Below are 17,195 nucleotides of genomic sequence, written 5' to 3'. Positions count from 1 at the left end.
ATTAAGAGCTATCTTCAGTGTAAAGAAGAACAAAGAGCAAAGGGTGGTCACGCCAAATATTGATTTGGATTCCTCTTCTGTGCATTTACTTTTCCATTTTGTTAATTGATAAAAATAAACCATTAACACATCTATTTCTGAAAGCATTCTTAATTTACAGCATTTTTTCAAAACTGTCTAAAACTTTAGCACAGTACTGCATAAGCAGTGCATCTCTTCAATCCTTGCACATTTTCCATGTTTTTTGTTTCTTTAACAGTTCAAGAAAAGTACCTATTAATCTGCCATAAATCTAGTGAGGTACTAGCTTTCTGAGGCACACTGAAATTCCAATCAAGTGTTATCAGCCCTGCCAGATCTTTTTTTGTGGATTACAGGACTCCTCTGTCATATGTTATGGAAATGAGAAGGGTGGTTTTGTAGTCCAGCAGGGGAGAACTGAGCAGGGCTGCCAACACTTTGTGGGATTTTATTGCAGAAAAGGCACTATGTTGTCAGCCAAACAGGTTAGGAGCACATTTCCTCTCATTAACAGAATGTTATGGAGACCAACAAAGCATGGAGTATACTATATACTATTCTCTGTTCCTTTAGTTTGTATTATGTCTTTGTATTAATATGTTATTTGTTTCTGTTAAGTCATTAGCTGACATTGTGAACAAAATTGTCCAGATGACAAACTCTGGAAAACTTGGAAGTGTAAAGCAAAATAGTCTTCTAATTTCCAATAAAGGTGGTGTAAAAGAAAGTGAGAAACCATTTGATGCCATGAACAACATTGTAGCAAACCTGCTTTTAAATCTCACAAGGTAAGCACCTTAATTTTGATTTAAATGGTTTTCTGTTACTGGGTGTAAGCAAAGATCCAAGTACTTCTCGTGTGTTGTATGCAGTATTTAACAAAAAACTTCTCTATTCCCTTTGGTCTTTTATACACTGCTCAAAAAAAATTGAAGGAATATTTTTTAGTGTCAAGTGTCATTACTGGTAGCACGAGGCGATACCTGGATCCTACAGAGGTTGCACAGGCAGTCCAACTCCTCCAGGATGGCACATCAATATGTGCCATTGCCAGAAGGTTTGCTGTGTCTCCCAGCACAGTCTCAAGAGCATGGAGAAGATTCCAGGAGACAGGCAATTACTCTGAGAGCTGGATAGGGTCATGAGGGTGGCCTAAGGGACCAACGTTCTCTAGTGGGCCCTGTGCTCACTGCCTGGCACCATAAAGCTCGAATGGCATTTGCCATTGAACACCAGAATTGGCAGATCTGCCACTGGCGCCCTGTGCTTTTCACAGTTGAAAGCAGGTTCACCCTGAGCACATGTGACAGACATGAAAAGGTGTGGAGAAGCTGTGGAGGCCTGGTCTGGGGAGGCATATCCATGGAGGAACGCACAGACCTCTACAGGCTAGACAATGGCACCCTGACTGCCATTAGGTATCAGGATGAAATCCTTGGACCCATTGCCAGACCCTACACTGGTGAATTGGGTCCTGGGCTCCTCCTGGTGCACAAAAATGCTCGGCCTCATGTGGCGAGAGTAAGTAGGCAGTTCCTGGAGGATTATGAAATTGATACCACTGAATGGCCCCCACGCTCGCCTGACCTTCATTCAATAGAACACCTTTGGGATATCATGTTTCGGTCCATCCATCCCCGCCAGGTTGCACCTCAGACTGTTCAGGAGCTCATGAAGACACAGCTGATTGACACAGCAGATCACAATGTAAATACAGTTGCCGGTTATCAGCTGCACTTTCCTCACGCTGTCACAAGGAAAGTACTGCCGATAACTGGCAACTGTCACAGAGCAGATCAGCACTGATCATCAGTGCCGAGCAGTTGCACCCAGCAGTGCCTATCAGTGCCCATCATTGCTGCATATCGGTGCAGCATCCTCCGTGCCTCCTCACCAATGCCCATCAGTACAGCCCATCAGTGCTGTTTATCTGTGCCACCTCATCAGTGCTGCGTATCAGTTCAGTCTCATCAACGCACATCAATGAAGGAGAAAAATTACCTGTTTGCTAAATTTTATAATAGAAACAAAAAAATAATTTTTTTTTTCAATTTTTTTTTTGCTCTTTTTTTTGTTTATAGTGCAAAAAATAAAACACACAGTGGCGATTAAATACCACCAAAAGAAAGCTCTATTTGTGTGAAAAAAATTATAAAATTTTCATATGGGTGCAGTGTTGCATGACCGCGCAATTGCCCTTCAAAGTGCGACAGCACTAAAAGCTGAAAATTGGCCTGGGCATGAAGGGGGTAAAAGTGCCCGGTAGGTAAGTGGTTAAATCATGTTATCATCCCTGTCCAATTCAGCTCTGCGGACTACTGAATGCCACCCCCCCTCAGCTAGGAAGATGAGGAGAGGGAAAGGTGTTCTGTAGTTTTATTCTAGGGTGACAGTGCTATCTCTCCATTGGCACAATACATAAGTGAAAATACAGGAGTAAAATCCTAAAAAAAAAGCAAAAAAACAAAACAAATGAAGCCACCACGTCTAAGGACTGTAAACTGCAATCTTTAAATGACGACTGAAAATCATCCACACGGTTTATTTTCAATACTCTGGATCCCCTTCTCCATTTAAAATTATCTATACAACATACACATAAGAAAAATCAGGATAGGAAGAAAAATATTTATGCAAAATTCCTAATTAATTTGTCCACATTGAGTATGAAATATTTGTAATTAATTTTTTACTTTGAACTGTGAACAGCTAATAGATTGCATAAAGTGAGCCTTTGCCTGTGTTTTAACAGTTTGCCAAGTCACTGACCCAGATTAAGTATGCAGATCAAGCAACTCAGGAGTCCTTACCTGTGCCGCTGTTCAGGGTCAGTGATTCAAAGTATTGACGCAAGAGTCAACATGAATGACAAGCAACATGCATTTCTGAAGGGCTTAGCAATGGCAGTCCCCATGTTTCTCTCTTCAAATATCTTTCTTTTAAAGATTGTGATTTTGTGAGCTTATAAATTGTATAGATGGTTTCATGAAAGGCCATATCTTTGAGGCAACTCAAGGTCATGATAAACTTTGGAATGTCAAAAATAAGTTACACCATGGAGACAATTAGTTGTTTTTTTTCCTTTTAATTAGGAGAATATTACTATTCACTAGACATACTCCAATAGGAAAGCTATTTAAACACCTTTTGCATAGTAACTAATGTAGTTTTAGAAATGCGTATAATTGGTAGTATCTTGCTTTTGGACACCTCACCTGTTTGTTAATCTGTATGCTATGAATACCCTCTCTGCTGTATTGTCTCCTGATTTAAGCTACGAGCCATAAGTGGTCATGATTTGTAAACTCCAACAATGCATTTGCTAATGTATTTCTGATTCCAGTTCCATAGTTCAAATGCTGACCCTTTTTCTCCAGTACTTTCTAAGAGCCAGTTTACACTACATGCGTTTTCAGTGTGCTTTTTTTCCCTGCATCCAAAATGCACAGAAAGTAGGTTATATGGTTGTCAGTGTTATAGTTCACATAAGTACTTCCTGCACTTCAGCATTTTTCCTGCACAAAACTGTACTGGAACATGGTAAAATGCACTGGAACACACATGTCGCTATTTAAATTGAGAAGGGAAAAAGATTAACCGAAACACATCAAAATGCATCTGGACTGCGTTTCTATAGTGTGGACCGGCCTTAAGTGACTGAGGCTGGCTATACATGGTTGAATAAAAGAAAATTGATTTGATTTTCCCCATCCACTTAATCAAGGTGAATAGGGGAATCCCTCCTGCTGCGCTAATGTATTCTGACAATGGGGAGACTTTCTCACCAGTCAGAATATATTGATCAGCACTGGTGGAGTTGGTCATTAGAAATTTTTCAAACGGGCTAGTTGTCCACAAGTCAATCCAACCTGACCCTACTGTACATGGATCAAAATTCAAGCGGTCTCTGCTGAACCAGACAAAATCTGCATGGCCAGTTTAACTCAGATAAAATATGCAAATTAGATGTTCTGACCTCACTCTGTCTTTACTTGCTGCATGCTTGCGCTCGGTCAATGACTTAAAGTATTGTAGCCACAAGTGACTAACAAAGGTCTACTTTTAGCATGAAGTTAGTAATGGCAACCCCAGTATTTTTCATGTAACACATTTTTCTTTTAAGAAAAACACTTCTACACACTGTTTACTAGCTGTGGCTTTTGAAACCCAATATGCGTTCCTAACAAACAAGTCTCTGCGCACATAGGACAGTTACAATGAGATTATCCCAATGACGGGTAGGATTTCCTCTTACTTTGGACTGATTCAACTGAAGAAGAAAAAACGAGGTTTCTGCTATTAGCACCAAACAGATGTTTACATAAAGGTAAAATTAAAAAAACCTAACTGGTCACTATGGGGAAAAAATATAAACGGAATGGTTTATTCTGGTCACTATGGGGAAACAATAAATACAATTTCTTTTTGTTTTAGTAAATCTTCTTCTGTCATCTCTGGAGCAGAAAATGAGTAAATTTCCCCAGAGGGTAGATAGATACCACAATGAAAAGCTGCAGGAGAGCCTAGCCATTCCCAATTCTATTCAAACAAAAATGTTTTAGTTGAGTTGTACTTTAGCACTGTTATCCTGCCAGATGAAGGAGCCATAAGCTCTTGAAAGTTTGCCATTTGTTCTTTTGTTACTGAAACACATTTATATTTGCTTTTATATTTGCATGACAAATTCTAAAAAGTAGCTGAATAAGAAGCTGTGCAGGAGACGGAAGATTACATTTAATGTGTTTGTTTTCCTCCCAGCTCTGCAAGATTTGAAGGGCAGCTTAATATGGATTTGAATGAGATCACCATGAACTTGGTCCCATTCCCTCATTTGCATTATTTGACCTCCAGCGTAACTCCTCTTTATACACTTGCTGATGTGAATATACCTACACGAAGGTGAGGGCTCTGAGGCTAAGGCTGTACATTGACCTGTGCCATTCCTCTTGTTGTGCTGTATAACCGTGTATAGCAGTTGTTCTAAGATCTTTATATAGTGCATCCAGAAAGTATTCACAGCGCTTAACTTTTGCCAATTTTATGTTACAGCCTTATTCCAAAATTGATTAAATTAATTTTTTTCCTCAACATTCTACAAACAATACCCCATAATGACAACGTGAAAGAAGTTAATTTTGAAATCTTTGAAATTTATTAAAAATAAAAAAAAACACATGTACATAAGTGTTCACAGCCTTTGCCATGACACTCAAAATTGAGCTCTGGTGCATCCTGTTCCCACTGATCATCCTTGAGCTGTTTCCACAAGTTGCTTGGAGTCCACTTGTGGAAAATTCAGTTGATTGGGCATGATTAGGAAAGGCATAAACCTGTCTATATAAGGTCCCACAGTTAACAGTGCATGTCAGAGCACAAACCAAGCTATGCAGTCCAAGGAATTGTCTGTCTGTAGAACTCCGAGACAGGATTGTAGCAAGGCACAGATCTGGGGAAGGGTACAGAAAAATGTCTGCAGCATTGAAGGTCCCAAGGAGCACAGTTGCCTCCATCATCCATAAATGGAAGAAGTTTGGAACCACCAGGAATCTTCCTAGAGCGGGCCATCCGGCCAAAATGAGCGATCGAAGGAGAAGGGCCTTAGCCAAGGAAGTAACTAAGCCCAATGGTCACTTTGAAAGAGCGCCAGCATTTCTCTGTGGAGAGAGAACCTTCCAGAAGAACAACCATCTCTGCAGCACTCCACCAATCAGGCCTGTATGGTAGAGTGGCCAGACGGAAGCCACTCCTCAGTAAAAGGCAAATGGCAGCCCGTCTGGAATTTGCCAAAAGGCACCTGAGGGACTCTCAGACCATGAGAAACAAAACGCTCTGGTCTGATGAAACAAAGATTGAACTCTTTGGCCTGAATTCCAAGTGTCATGTCTAGAGGAAACCAGGCACCGCTCACCACCTGGCCAATACCATCCCTACAGTGAAGCATGGTGGTGGCAGCATCATGCTATGGGGATGTTTTTCAGCAGCAGGAACTGGGAGACTAGTCAGGATTGAAGGAAAGATGAATGCAGCAATATACAGAGACATCCTTGATGAAAACCTGTTCCAGAGCGCTCTGGACCTTAGATGGGGGCGACGATTCATCTTTCACCAGGACAATGACCCCAAACACACAGCCCAACTCTATGAATGTCCTGGAGTGGTCCATCTAGAGCCCAGACTTCAACCCGATTGAACATCTCTGGAGAAATCTAAAACCGGCTGTGCACCCGATGCTCCCCATCCAACCTGATGGAACTTGAGAGGTACTGAAAAGAAGAATGGGAGAAATTGTCCAAAAATAGGTGTGCCAAGCTTGTAGCATCATACTCAAAATGGCTTGAGGCTGTAATTGGTGCAAAGGTGATTCAACAAAGTATTGAGCAAAGACTGCAACTACTTATGTATTTTTATTTTTAATAAATTGCAAAGATTTCAAAATGAACTTCTTTCACGCTATCATGGGGTATTGTTTGTAGTTTGTAATTTACGTTAATCCATTTTGAATAAGGCTGAAACAAAATGTGGCAAAAGTTAAGCGCTGTCAATACTTTCTGGATGCAGTGTAGCTCCCTCTGTCATGTCACAGCTCTCTTGCAATCCCTAGATGGCAGCTGTGACAGCTCGATCTGGAAATTAGACTTTTAAAGGTAAAATAAAACGTTGCAAAGTTTTTTCCTGTTGCATTTATCAGTGTGTGTGTGTGTTTCTTTTACTTTAAATGGTCCTCTGTTTAACCCTTATTAACCCTTAATATACTCTAATCAGCCATAATTAACTCCTTATTCTCCTTCTCCATTTAACTATTTTCCTTCTGATTTTTTTTTTTTTTGTTCATTTCCATTTTATAAACTTTTAGTAATTAAAACTTTTTTTGTTTGCTTTGTTCGTTAATATTTTTACACCTTTTAACATATATATTTACATGTTTCACTTTAGAAATTAAATACATTTATTTAAAATTTTGCGCTTTTTTTTTTAAAAATAACTTTTCAATGCTTTGTACCGGAATCATAATTTTAGTGTCCTTTTAAACAGGACAATTTACAGAATACAATGTGCACTTATAATACAAAATACATTCACACTGAGCTGAGCTTTTTTCAGGCATTTTCTTCAAGTGTTATTTTACAGCGTTTTTGAGCGTTTTTTTTTTTTTTTAGCAGATATGCAAATATTATAGGTGTTTTTGCTGTGGCTAATAGAAATAGTTGCTGTTTGAGCTGAAACCGCCTGAAGAAATGCTTGAAAAAACACTTATTTCTACTGTTCAGGTGTTTTCTATTTAAGACTATGGGGGAAAAAAAACGCTAAGATTTGCCTGAAAATTTTTCATGAAAAGAAAGTTTTGTTTTTTATAGAACAGGTTTACATAGTAGGGAGTCTGAATTTATTGAGTTTACTGTGTGTGCATTTTTTGGGCTTTTCATATTTTGGTCACTTTGGCGTTTATTGAGTTTCCTTTAGGAGTCTGGCCTGTTTGTCACACACAATCAAAATTATATGAGTGTGATATTTTGTTTAGTGTGCTTCCTTTCCAAGCATTGTTACGAAGGTAAATTGAAAATTAGGTACTACCCTTCTTACTGAACAGTATATGCTTCAGCTGGCCATAGATGGATTGAAATTCATCCATTTCAGCAGGGACTGTCCAAATTTTAATCCATGTGCAAGCTGTTTGTACAGAAGTCGATCTCTCGACTAACTTCTGTACAACCAGCCTATTGGAAAATGTTTGCTTGATCAGTGCCGCATGCTTCAGCAGGTGGTGCTGATGAGTATATTCTGGCAGCCTGGAAGCCTCCCGGCTGTAAGAATGCAATTTCATGTGTATGGATGGAAGAATTGATTCATTTTCTTTTGTTAAACCGTCTGGTTGAATGAAAGAAAGTGGATCATGTTTGGCCAGCTTACGATCTTCCTTAGTGAGATTTAAGCTTTTTAAAGTGACCCTGTCATTAGAGGCCTATAGTGGTTGCTGTTGTAAAAACATTACAGACAATTGAATGACTGTCTGGCATCAAAAATTTGAGTCACTGACCAGGAACAAACTTACTAAAAAGGAATTTAGGAAAAATGCCAGAATTTCTTATCTCTATATGTTTCATCAGCACAACAACTGGGCAACTTGTTTTTTCAAAAAGAAAGTGGTCAGCAACAACAGCCTCTGTGATTTTCTCATGACAAGTTTCTTTTAACCAGGCCCCCTACTGGCAAATTGATATGCCATAAGAGTCCTTATGCATAAAACAGGAAAAGACTGCACTGAACAATTGCTCTAAACATTGGGAACATTTCCAGAGGGCACATATAACAGAACAAGTTAAATGAATGTTTATACATTACAGTATTTTGCTGCCATTTTGAGAATATAGCAAAACACTGCATTTACTGTTATTACATGTTTTTGCACAGGTTGGACCAAATGTTCTCTGATGCCTTTAACAAAGATCATCAGTTAATTCGAGCTGACCCGAAGCATAATCTTTACCTTGCCTGTGCTTTGATGGTGAGAGGAAACGTTCATATTTCTGATGTTCGCAGGAATATTGAAAGGTTGGTGTAAACTAACACCTCCGAAAATAAAAAGTTCTCTGGTGTAAACCCCACAAGGACCCTAATCACATAGACATTTTGTGCTAGAATTTGCATTGTGTTGTGCGTCAGACTTATGTAGGAGTCAACAAGCATTTTGGAGAATCCAAGCAACATATACATCCAGCTTTCACAATTTTTAAAGCTAAAAAAAAGCTGACAGCTGTAGAGTTTTTTTCATTTGTTCAGCCCTGACTTGTTTTTGCATTCTAAAGGGGCAGACGAAATTTTAGGAGTAAAGTTGAAGCCACATGTACAAATAAGACGGCTACATCAAACCAAAAGGCCACAGAGGTATGAATATGAAATCAATCCGAGGAGTGAAGTTCCGATTTAAAGGCTACATTCACCCTCTACTATAAAATAATAAATGCACACTTTTTGCATGTTTAAAAATGTGCATTTTTTTTTTTTTTTTTGTAACAGGAGCCTGCAAAGTATTACACCCATGATCAGCACGTTTCATTACAGCAAAAAGACATTCTTGCCTTCTTTTCACTACCCAACCATCCTGTTTAGTCACTGGGAGTGCAAGTACAATCCTGTGTGAGCTACATGGCACTGGAGTTGTACTTTACACAGGTTATGGACTGGAAGGCTGGCAGCGGCACGAGTGAAAAAAATGCACATGTATGCTGGATGAGGATTACATCAAACCCGTTAGTTTGCACTAAGTGAACAAAGCACAAGTATTTTTCTAAGGGCCGTGTAAAAATGCAGTATGACTACTCTGGGAAATCACTCCCGGATCTTAAGTTTGATCTGTTTGACTGATGCCAGTATTGTTCTTATAACCAAAGCACACCCTGGCTCAGCTGTCACATTCCTCAAAATACTATTTCAAAGAGTGGTATGAACTGTAAATTGAAACAAACTATGAGTGTAGACGTCATAAACAATGCATCACACAGGATGGTTATCATGAAGTCCTGTGCAACTTTCAATGCCAGAAATCACTGCTTATCTCATTATCTTAAGTCCCTGTTACACATATTTATTAAGAATAAAATGGGGATTACTTACATTGCCAGAGTCCATGACAAAGAACACACAATATAGAATGTAGCACAACATACTTGCACAATTTTGCAAAGCACAAGGGACACATACATGCTTGCTAGAATTTACTGCCTGCAAATGTTTTTCCTGGGCAGAGAAATGGGCTGAGAATGGATATAAGAAGCCTCCTAAAATCCTTTTAGCGGTGCTGGCAGAGCAAGCAGTTTGGTTGGAGGGGTAGAGACAAAGATCTATGAGATTGAGCCTCCTGACATTATTTCAGCTGTGCAGGCTCCTTTCTTGACCAGGTGAAAAGGACATAATTGGATGGCAGCAAATGGGTTTTTTTTTTTTGTTTTTGTTTTCTAACAAACCCTCTCCTCTGTGAAAATGAGTGGTTGGCAACCCAAACCCAAATATCTGGAATAAGTCTGTGGGAATAGTTACCAAGAGCTTCAGCTTGTAAGTAACAGCATAAGCTGACCGCTTGCACCTTTTTTTACAACTGTTGGCAGTTCCAGTGACTCCACCGCCACTATGAAGTGGCTATGCAAATAGAAATGTTTTTAGAGCTATTGTGTACACCTAGTATACCCAAGCAGCAATGTCCAGGCCTGCTGATAGATCATTTGACCCCTGCTGGCTCATAGTCAGAAGGATGTAGTAGATATCCAGAAAGCAGAGATCACTAAGAGGGGCTCTGGATTTTGTAGGATCTGCATGTGACTGGAAAAGCTGCAAAAGGACTGCTTGTTGGCCCATTTGTATGTCCAGTAAGGAGCAAGGTCAACTTATACTGGAAGAGTAGAGATTTACATATAAACACAACTCCCCATATCTGTGGATCCATTCATTGTTGCAGGTTTTCCTGAAGGTAGACTCTACTTATCAATTTTTTCATTATATGCTCAGTTCGAATTGCCAATGCAATGGATTCAGATGCCCTGTTTTGTGTTCCCTTTTAAATTAACATTACCCTAGAGTTCAGTTATTTGTATAAAGCCCAAACATGTTGAATTCCTTCACATTTAACACATTTTTTTCATTTTCTCTAGGCCCCATTCACATGTCTCTGCTCCTACTGTCATGTATTTTTCTTTTAGTGCATTTTGCATGTATTTTTTCATGCATTTTTATGAGTTTTCATGCACTTCCATAGACTCTCAACAGGATAGAAACTGCAGGTAAATGCATATCATATCAGACATGCTTCATTTGTTACAACAGAGCATGCAGATGTGAATAGCCTCATTGGAATCAATGTATTTTCATGACACATTCATTTTTTTGTGCTGCAAAATGCACATGAAAGCACACAGGTGTCTACTACGCTTTAAAATAGTTGTTTAAACCTAGTATAACATTTTTGGCAGTCTTTTAGTAGATTTCAATGATTTTTGGTCCAGATGGAAAAGTCTGTTGTGATTGACGACTTTAGATGCCATCTATTAAAAAAACAAAAAATGCATGAAAGTTGTGTGTGTGTTTATGTATGTATATAGATATTTTTTTTTTTTTTTATTCAGGCTGAAACCCTCACTACAGTTCGTCTCTTGGAACCAAGAAGGGTGGAAAACTGGGATGTGTTCTGTCCCACCAGTTGGCCATTCCCATTCATTGTTGGCAATAGCCAATAACACATGTGTGAAACCAGCATTTATAGACCTCAGAGAGAGGTTTATTAGGCTGTACAGAAAGAAGGTACATTTAACAATCCATATAGTGTGTGTTTGTTTTTTAAAGTTTTTTTTTTTTCTGCAGTGTATGCTAGGCGTATATAAACACGTTTTTTACAGGGTTAATTTCTGATAAACTTTTCATTTTTGCAGGCTCATCTTCACCATTACCTACAAGTTGACGGCATGGAGCAGAGCTGTTTTTCAGAGGCTCTAACATCATTATCCTCATTAATAGAAGAGTACAACCAACTGGATGCCACCAAAGGGTTATATATGCCAAACCCTCCTCGACTTAACATAGCAGTTTGACATTTATTTTCTATCCTTACGTTTTGCAATTTCTTTTTTTTTTAATTCTGCAATTGAAAGTCTTATACATATGTACCAGAGTAATCTGATACAGATGCATTAACATGCATGCTCTGTAAAAGTTGAGGGATGTAAATGAGGAGATTGCCTTTATTAACTTGACAAATTCCAGTAAGGAAGATTGGAACATGCATGACTCCTCCTCTTTTAAAAAGAGGAGAGCCTCCAGTAACGGAAGCTGAGAGGTACATAAATCTCAGCAATATAGTTTTAAGGAGATTCAGCCTATTGGACTTCATCTACAATGAGAGATTATTTTTGCACTTCGGTGAACTGTCTATAACTTTTTTTGTTTGTTTTTTCTATTCTTTGAATGTGCCTATACCCTTTACATGTGTTTATGTAAGTACTGGCGCATACCTGAGTATAGGGGAGCACAGCTATTCATGTCTATAGGCAGCTATACACGGCACCTGAGCTCCTGGGAGAAATACACCAGAATTTGTTTCAACTGCTCATGTGTCGGAGCCCTAATTCTTTAAAGGCTTTGTGTTGGACACATGCATTTTTCCATAGGATTCAGCCATACCGGCAGGTACGAACTGTGGGGGAGAATTACTAGGGCTCCATGCGTACTAGCGGTTTTTGTAAGCTCAAAAAACGCTGGAAAAAATGCTGCATAAACACCGCTGATAATAGCGGTTCTTAGTAGCGTTTCAGAGTGTTAGCGTTTTATTAGTGTTCTTACAGTACATGGTGAAGGGAGAAAAAAAGCTGTGTTTTAGTAGCATTTAGCAGCGTTTATGAGCATTTAGCATTTTTTTCTGCTGGAAAAACGCTACACAAGCAATTTTGTTTCTGCTTCTAGATCCTGAAGCTCAAAAAATGCTCATAGCCTAAAGTAGTGTGCATGGACACATAGGATACCACTATTTAGCTTCTAGGAGCAGAAAGAAAAATGCAAATAACAGCTTCTAGGAGCTTAAAAAAAATGCTAGTATGCATAGGGCCTAAAACTGATGCACTCCGGAATCTGGTGCAGCTGTGCATGATAGCCAATCAGCTTTTAACTTCAGCTTGTAAAATTAAGCTTTGGCATTAAAATCTGCAAGCCGATTGGTTTCTATAGAGAGCTGCACCAGATATTGCACTCTGCAGTTTTGGTAAATAACCCCCCACTGTGTCTCCGTTCTTTAATCTTGGTTTAGATATGTTGGGTTTCAGATAGTTGCTTGTTTTATTTAATTTTTTCAGGAAGATAAGTATCGGTAGGGTATTCACAGTTACCCATGCAAGGAAGCGGTGTTCAGAATGTTTCAGGTGGTGCTTCTATAAAATACTGGACTTTCAGTGTAGAATGTTACTGAACACTTGTATGTACACGGATGTCAGATGCAGGGCCAAGCAACGCTTAAAGTAGAACAATTATTGTAATGGTTTACCACTCCAGGAATGCTGCATACAGGGTTTGGGGTCAACAGGAAGCATCACAAAGCTTGAAAAATACAGAGGTATATCGATATCTGGCTTGCTGCCCACAGTCAGACCCATCAGTTAAGGAGAGCTGGGTGGTTCAGTTTACAATACATCATGTCTTAATATTGCAACTGAGTTAAATTACAATTATTTTTTAACACACTATTGTGAAAGGTACTGATCATTTTGAATAGTTTCACATGTACAAACTGGATTCTCTTTGTGAGATTTAATGACAAACAAAAGTACATTTTCTGTATGCAATTTGTATATATATATTTTTGAAACCTGTTTTAAAAAAAAAATACTATATTTAAATTTTGTCAAATAAGATTGTATTTATAAACAATATGTAATAGCTTTATTTTTATTGATAAATTCACATAATTGAATATACTGATTTTTAAGGAGTCTTCTCTTTTGTATATTCTTATTAATGCAATTAGACCTGTTAAAGGGGTATTTTGAGGTCATAAAGAGAGTTATTTGCTGTTTAATATAAATTTTATATACGTGGATATTGTTTGTTTATTACAATTGATTATTTCTTAAAAATCCATGGTAACCTTTAGGAACATAAGTAACAAATTCACAAATTATATACTAACACAATAAATATGTTTAATCAATTTGTATTTTAAGAAGAACTACCAGAACAAATATGGGAGCTGACATCTCCTGGGAATACTAGGCCTGGGTGTCATGGTGATGTTTTTGCTCTCATTCTTTTGATTTACTGTCCTGTATCAGGTAAAAAATAATGAATTCTGACTGTTCTTCTTTATTTGCAACATGCTTGCCCTTGGTCCATGACTTTAAAACCAGTCAGAACTAAATAGCTAGCCTTTTCAGAAGCAGGCCAACATTGGTAGCTCCCATATTTCATTAGGTGTTTTCTAGCTAAGCTAAGCTATAGCCTTTGAAGTAGAATTCTGGTCACACCCTAACTACTCTTAAAAGTAAAGTGAATGTATCCCACGCCTCTAACAATTTATAAAATATATATTGTGCACCATGTAAAATATGCTAAAAGGTATTGGCTGCTAGCAATGTAATTATGTTCCCACAACCAACACAACTATAAAAAAGAAAAAAATATAATGCTGCACCTCCCACTCAAAGATTATTATTATACATTATATAGCGCCAAAAGGTTTGCTCAGCGCTGTACATTATAGTGGGGGACAGTACATGAGACAATACAGTAACAAGACAAAACATGATGGGTTCGAGGGACTTACTCTTTCGAGCTTACAATCTAGGAGGGAGGGGATAGTGGTACAGGAGGAAGTGGCTGTGGGGGATGGAGTAGTAAGAGGAGTGTAGATCAGCAATTAGGTGAGGGTGGGGTAGGCTTCCCTGAAGAGGTGGGTTTTCAGGGTGCGCCTGAAGGTGAGGAGGGAAGGTGACAGTCTGATGGATTGGGGTAGAGAGTTCCAGAGGATGGGGGAAGTCCTGCAGTTGGGCGTGGGAGGTGGAGACCAGGGAGCTAGAAAGTAGGAGGTCTTGTGAGGAGCGAAGATTACGGGTAGGGTGGTATTTGGGTATCGGGTCGGTGAGGTAGTTTGGGGCAGCGTTATGAATGGCTTTGTATGTCAGTGTTAGTAGTTTGAATTTAATGCATTGGGCAATCGGAAGGCAGTAGAGGGAATGACAGAGGGGGGTGGCAGAAGAGGAACGGTTGGTAAGGTGGATGAGTCTGGCCGCTGAGTTCAGGATAGACTGAAGCCGGGATAGTCTGTGATGAGGAGGGAGTTGCAGTAGTCGAGTCGTGAGATAATAAGGGAGTGAACGAGCTGTTTAGTAGTGTCTGGGGTTAGGTACGAACGTATTTTGGAGATGTTGCGGAGGTGGAGTCTGCATGAGTTTGCCAACGATTGGACATGGGGTTGGAAGGACAGGTTTGAGTCAAGAGTGGCACCTAGGACTTTGGCTTGCGGGGTGGGAGTGATGGTGGCATTGTTGGTCGTGATGGAGAGGGTGGGGTGGGGGGCACAGGCTGGGGGGAAAATTAGGAGCTCAGTTTTGGAAAGGTTCAATTTGAGGAAATGGAGCGACATCCAAGATAACAATGCAATATGTGAATCTATAAGACTAATTAAACATGGACATTCTGACTAACCTGTGTAAAAAAGATCTGTTTAATTACCTATTTTCAGGCCGCTCCAGTGATGTGATCTACTCTTCTTTGTCAGGTTGTGCCAGTGGCAGGGGAGGGAGCGCCGACAATGGATGAGCCAATGGGATGTCGCTGCTCAGGCAATACTAACCATTGTCGAGCGTTTTCTCCATCCCCATTCTGCTGCTGGTCGACACAGAATATAATTTGACCTGATGGAAGTGGCCTGAAAATAGGTAAGTATGCAGATCTCTTCTTATACAGGGTAGTCAGAATAGGTGTTGGGAGGGGAGAGGAAGCATTTTTAAAAGTAGTTAGAGTTTAATTGGAATTCTGCTTTAACTTCAACTATAAACCTATTTAATAATTGAAGAAGACTATTTGTCATATAATATTAAATATAGATGATTTATATATTGCACACACAATGCATGTCAGACATGAGGAAAGTCAAAACTTGGCCATTAAAAGCATTTTACTCCTACTGAGTTAATCAAGCAAACTGCCAGAAGCTGCCGGGAAACTGCAGAGAAGCTCTGCTTGCTTCCCAGTGGATCATTCATTTCTACATGTATTGACTCTACCAGCTGTCACATGAATATGACACGATGCTGTACTCCAGCATGCTCTTGAACTTAGTAGTGTATTCATATCTGAATGGTGACCGTATTAAACTAGTATTTATCAACAGTGGGTGCCATATGTGAATCCAAATTGACATTGTTGATATTTTTTAAAAATAACTAAAAAGCAGCATGAGAACATAAATAGATAACTAAATAGCAGTTTCAACTACTTTCCTTTCCATGAAAGAGGAGGGTAATTCCAGTAGAGTACTTTTAAAATCTTGTGTCTGCACCCACTGCTCTCAACTACATTTCAAATTAACTGTACAGCCTAAAAGTATCCAATGCACAGGATTAACATTGTACTACAGTTAAGCTGTGTACACACTATAAGAAAATCGTGTCAACGATTCACAGCAAGTCGAACCCGAGGATGGTACTAATTGTATGAAAATTCTCAAACGACAAAGGCTTTTTCATTGTTTTGACGTAGAAATGTAGCGTAGATTAATGTTGTCTATTGTTTCTGATCATACGCAGTCATTCGTATCCTATTTTTCTTGTACGAACACAGTACACATTAAATGAAAATCACTAGTTTGTCCCTTCAGAAATTTTCGTTTGGAAAGTCTGAATTGGACGTCGAAAGTTGTATACACACTATATGAAAATCGAACGATCGTTCGTCGTACTGAATTTTTCCTTCTATATTGTTATAGTGTCTACCCAGCTTAAGAAAAATATTAATTTCCCCAGGTTTTCAGCAGTTAGGAGGATACGTTTTTCAGAAAGTGTAAGATGCTTATAATGTTTTCATTTTTATACATATAATTATAATCAAAACTTGTTATAAATTTAAATACAAATAGTGTTAGACAGTCCTTTTTAAACATGCAGCCTGGCCTCACAAACCTTTTGTTTTTTAAAATGATTGCCAAGGACTGATTGCAGTAACTTTGACTTCAAAGCATACACATGTGGCTGGGACTTCATTGCAAACTTAGATAAATACAGAAACGTGCATACAAAATCTTAAAATCAGAAGAATCTATAGTGTATGTATGTGTATATATATTCACACACACTATATGGCCAAAAGTATTGGGACACCCTTCTAAATCATGGGTTTGGGTGTTCCAATCACCTCCATAGGCACAGGTGTATAAAATCAAGCACCTAGGCATGCAGACTGCTTCTACAAACATTTGTGAATGAATGGGTCACTCTCAAGAGCTCAGTGAATTCAACCATGGTACCATGATAGGTTGCCACCTGTGCAATAAGTCCATCCATGAAATTTCCTTGCTACTAGATATTCCACAGTCAACTGTTAGTGGTATTACAACAAAGTGGAAGCAACTGGGAACAACAGTAATGCAGCCACCAAGTGGTAGGCCACGTGAAATGACAAAGCAGGGTCTGTGCATGCTGAAGAGC

At 39.0% G+C, this 17,195-nt stretch overlaps 1 pseudogene across 1 annotated transcript in view; it reads left to right on the top strand.

The window, feature by feature from the left end:
* LOC149470282 (tubulin epsilon chain-like) overlaps positions 1-13,469 on the top strand; it is a 40,902-nt pseudogene extending 27,433 nt beyond the window's left edge. The window contains exons 8-12 of the transcript XR_016308853.1: positions 640-809; positions 4,780-4,920; positions 8,431-8,571; positions 11,136-11,310; positions 11,439-13,469. The product of XR_016308853.1 is annotated as a tubulin epsilon chain-like (transcript). The remainder of the gene's footprint in view (positions 1-639; positions 810-4,779; positions 4,921-8,430; positions 8,572-11,135; positions 11,311-11,438) is intronic.
* The last annotated feature ends 3,726 nt before the right edge of the window (positions 13,470-17,195 follow it).

Source organism: Staurois parvus, unplaced genomic scaffold, assembly GCF_062004578.1.
Source record: "Staurois parvus isolate SC_StPar_1 unplaced genomic scaffold, SC_StPar_1.0 ptg000048l, whole genome shotgun sequence".
Classification (NCBI taxonomy): Eukaryota; Metazoa; Chordata; class Amphibia; order Anura; family Ranidae; genus Staurois; species Staurois parvus.
The sequence above is the reverse complement of the archived record's forward strand: the minus strand, read 5'-3'. Positions and strand labels throughout refer to the sequence as shown.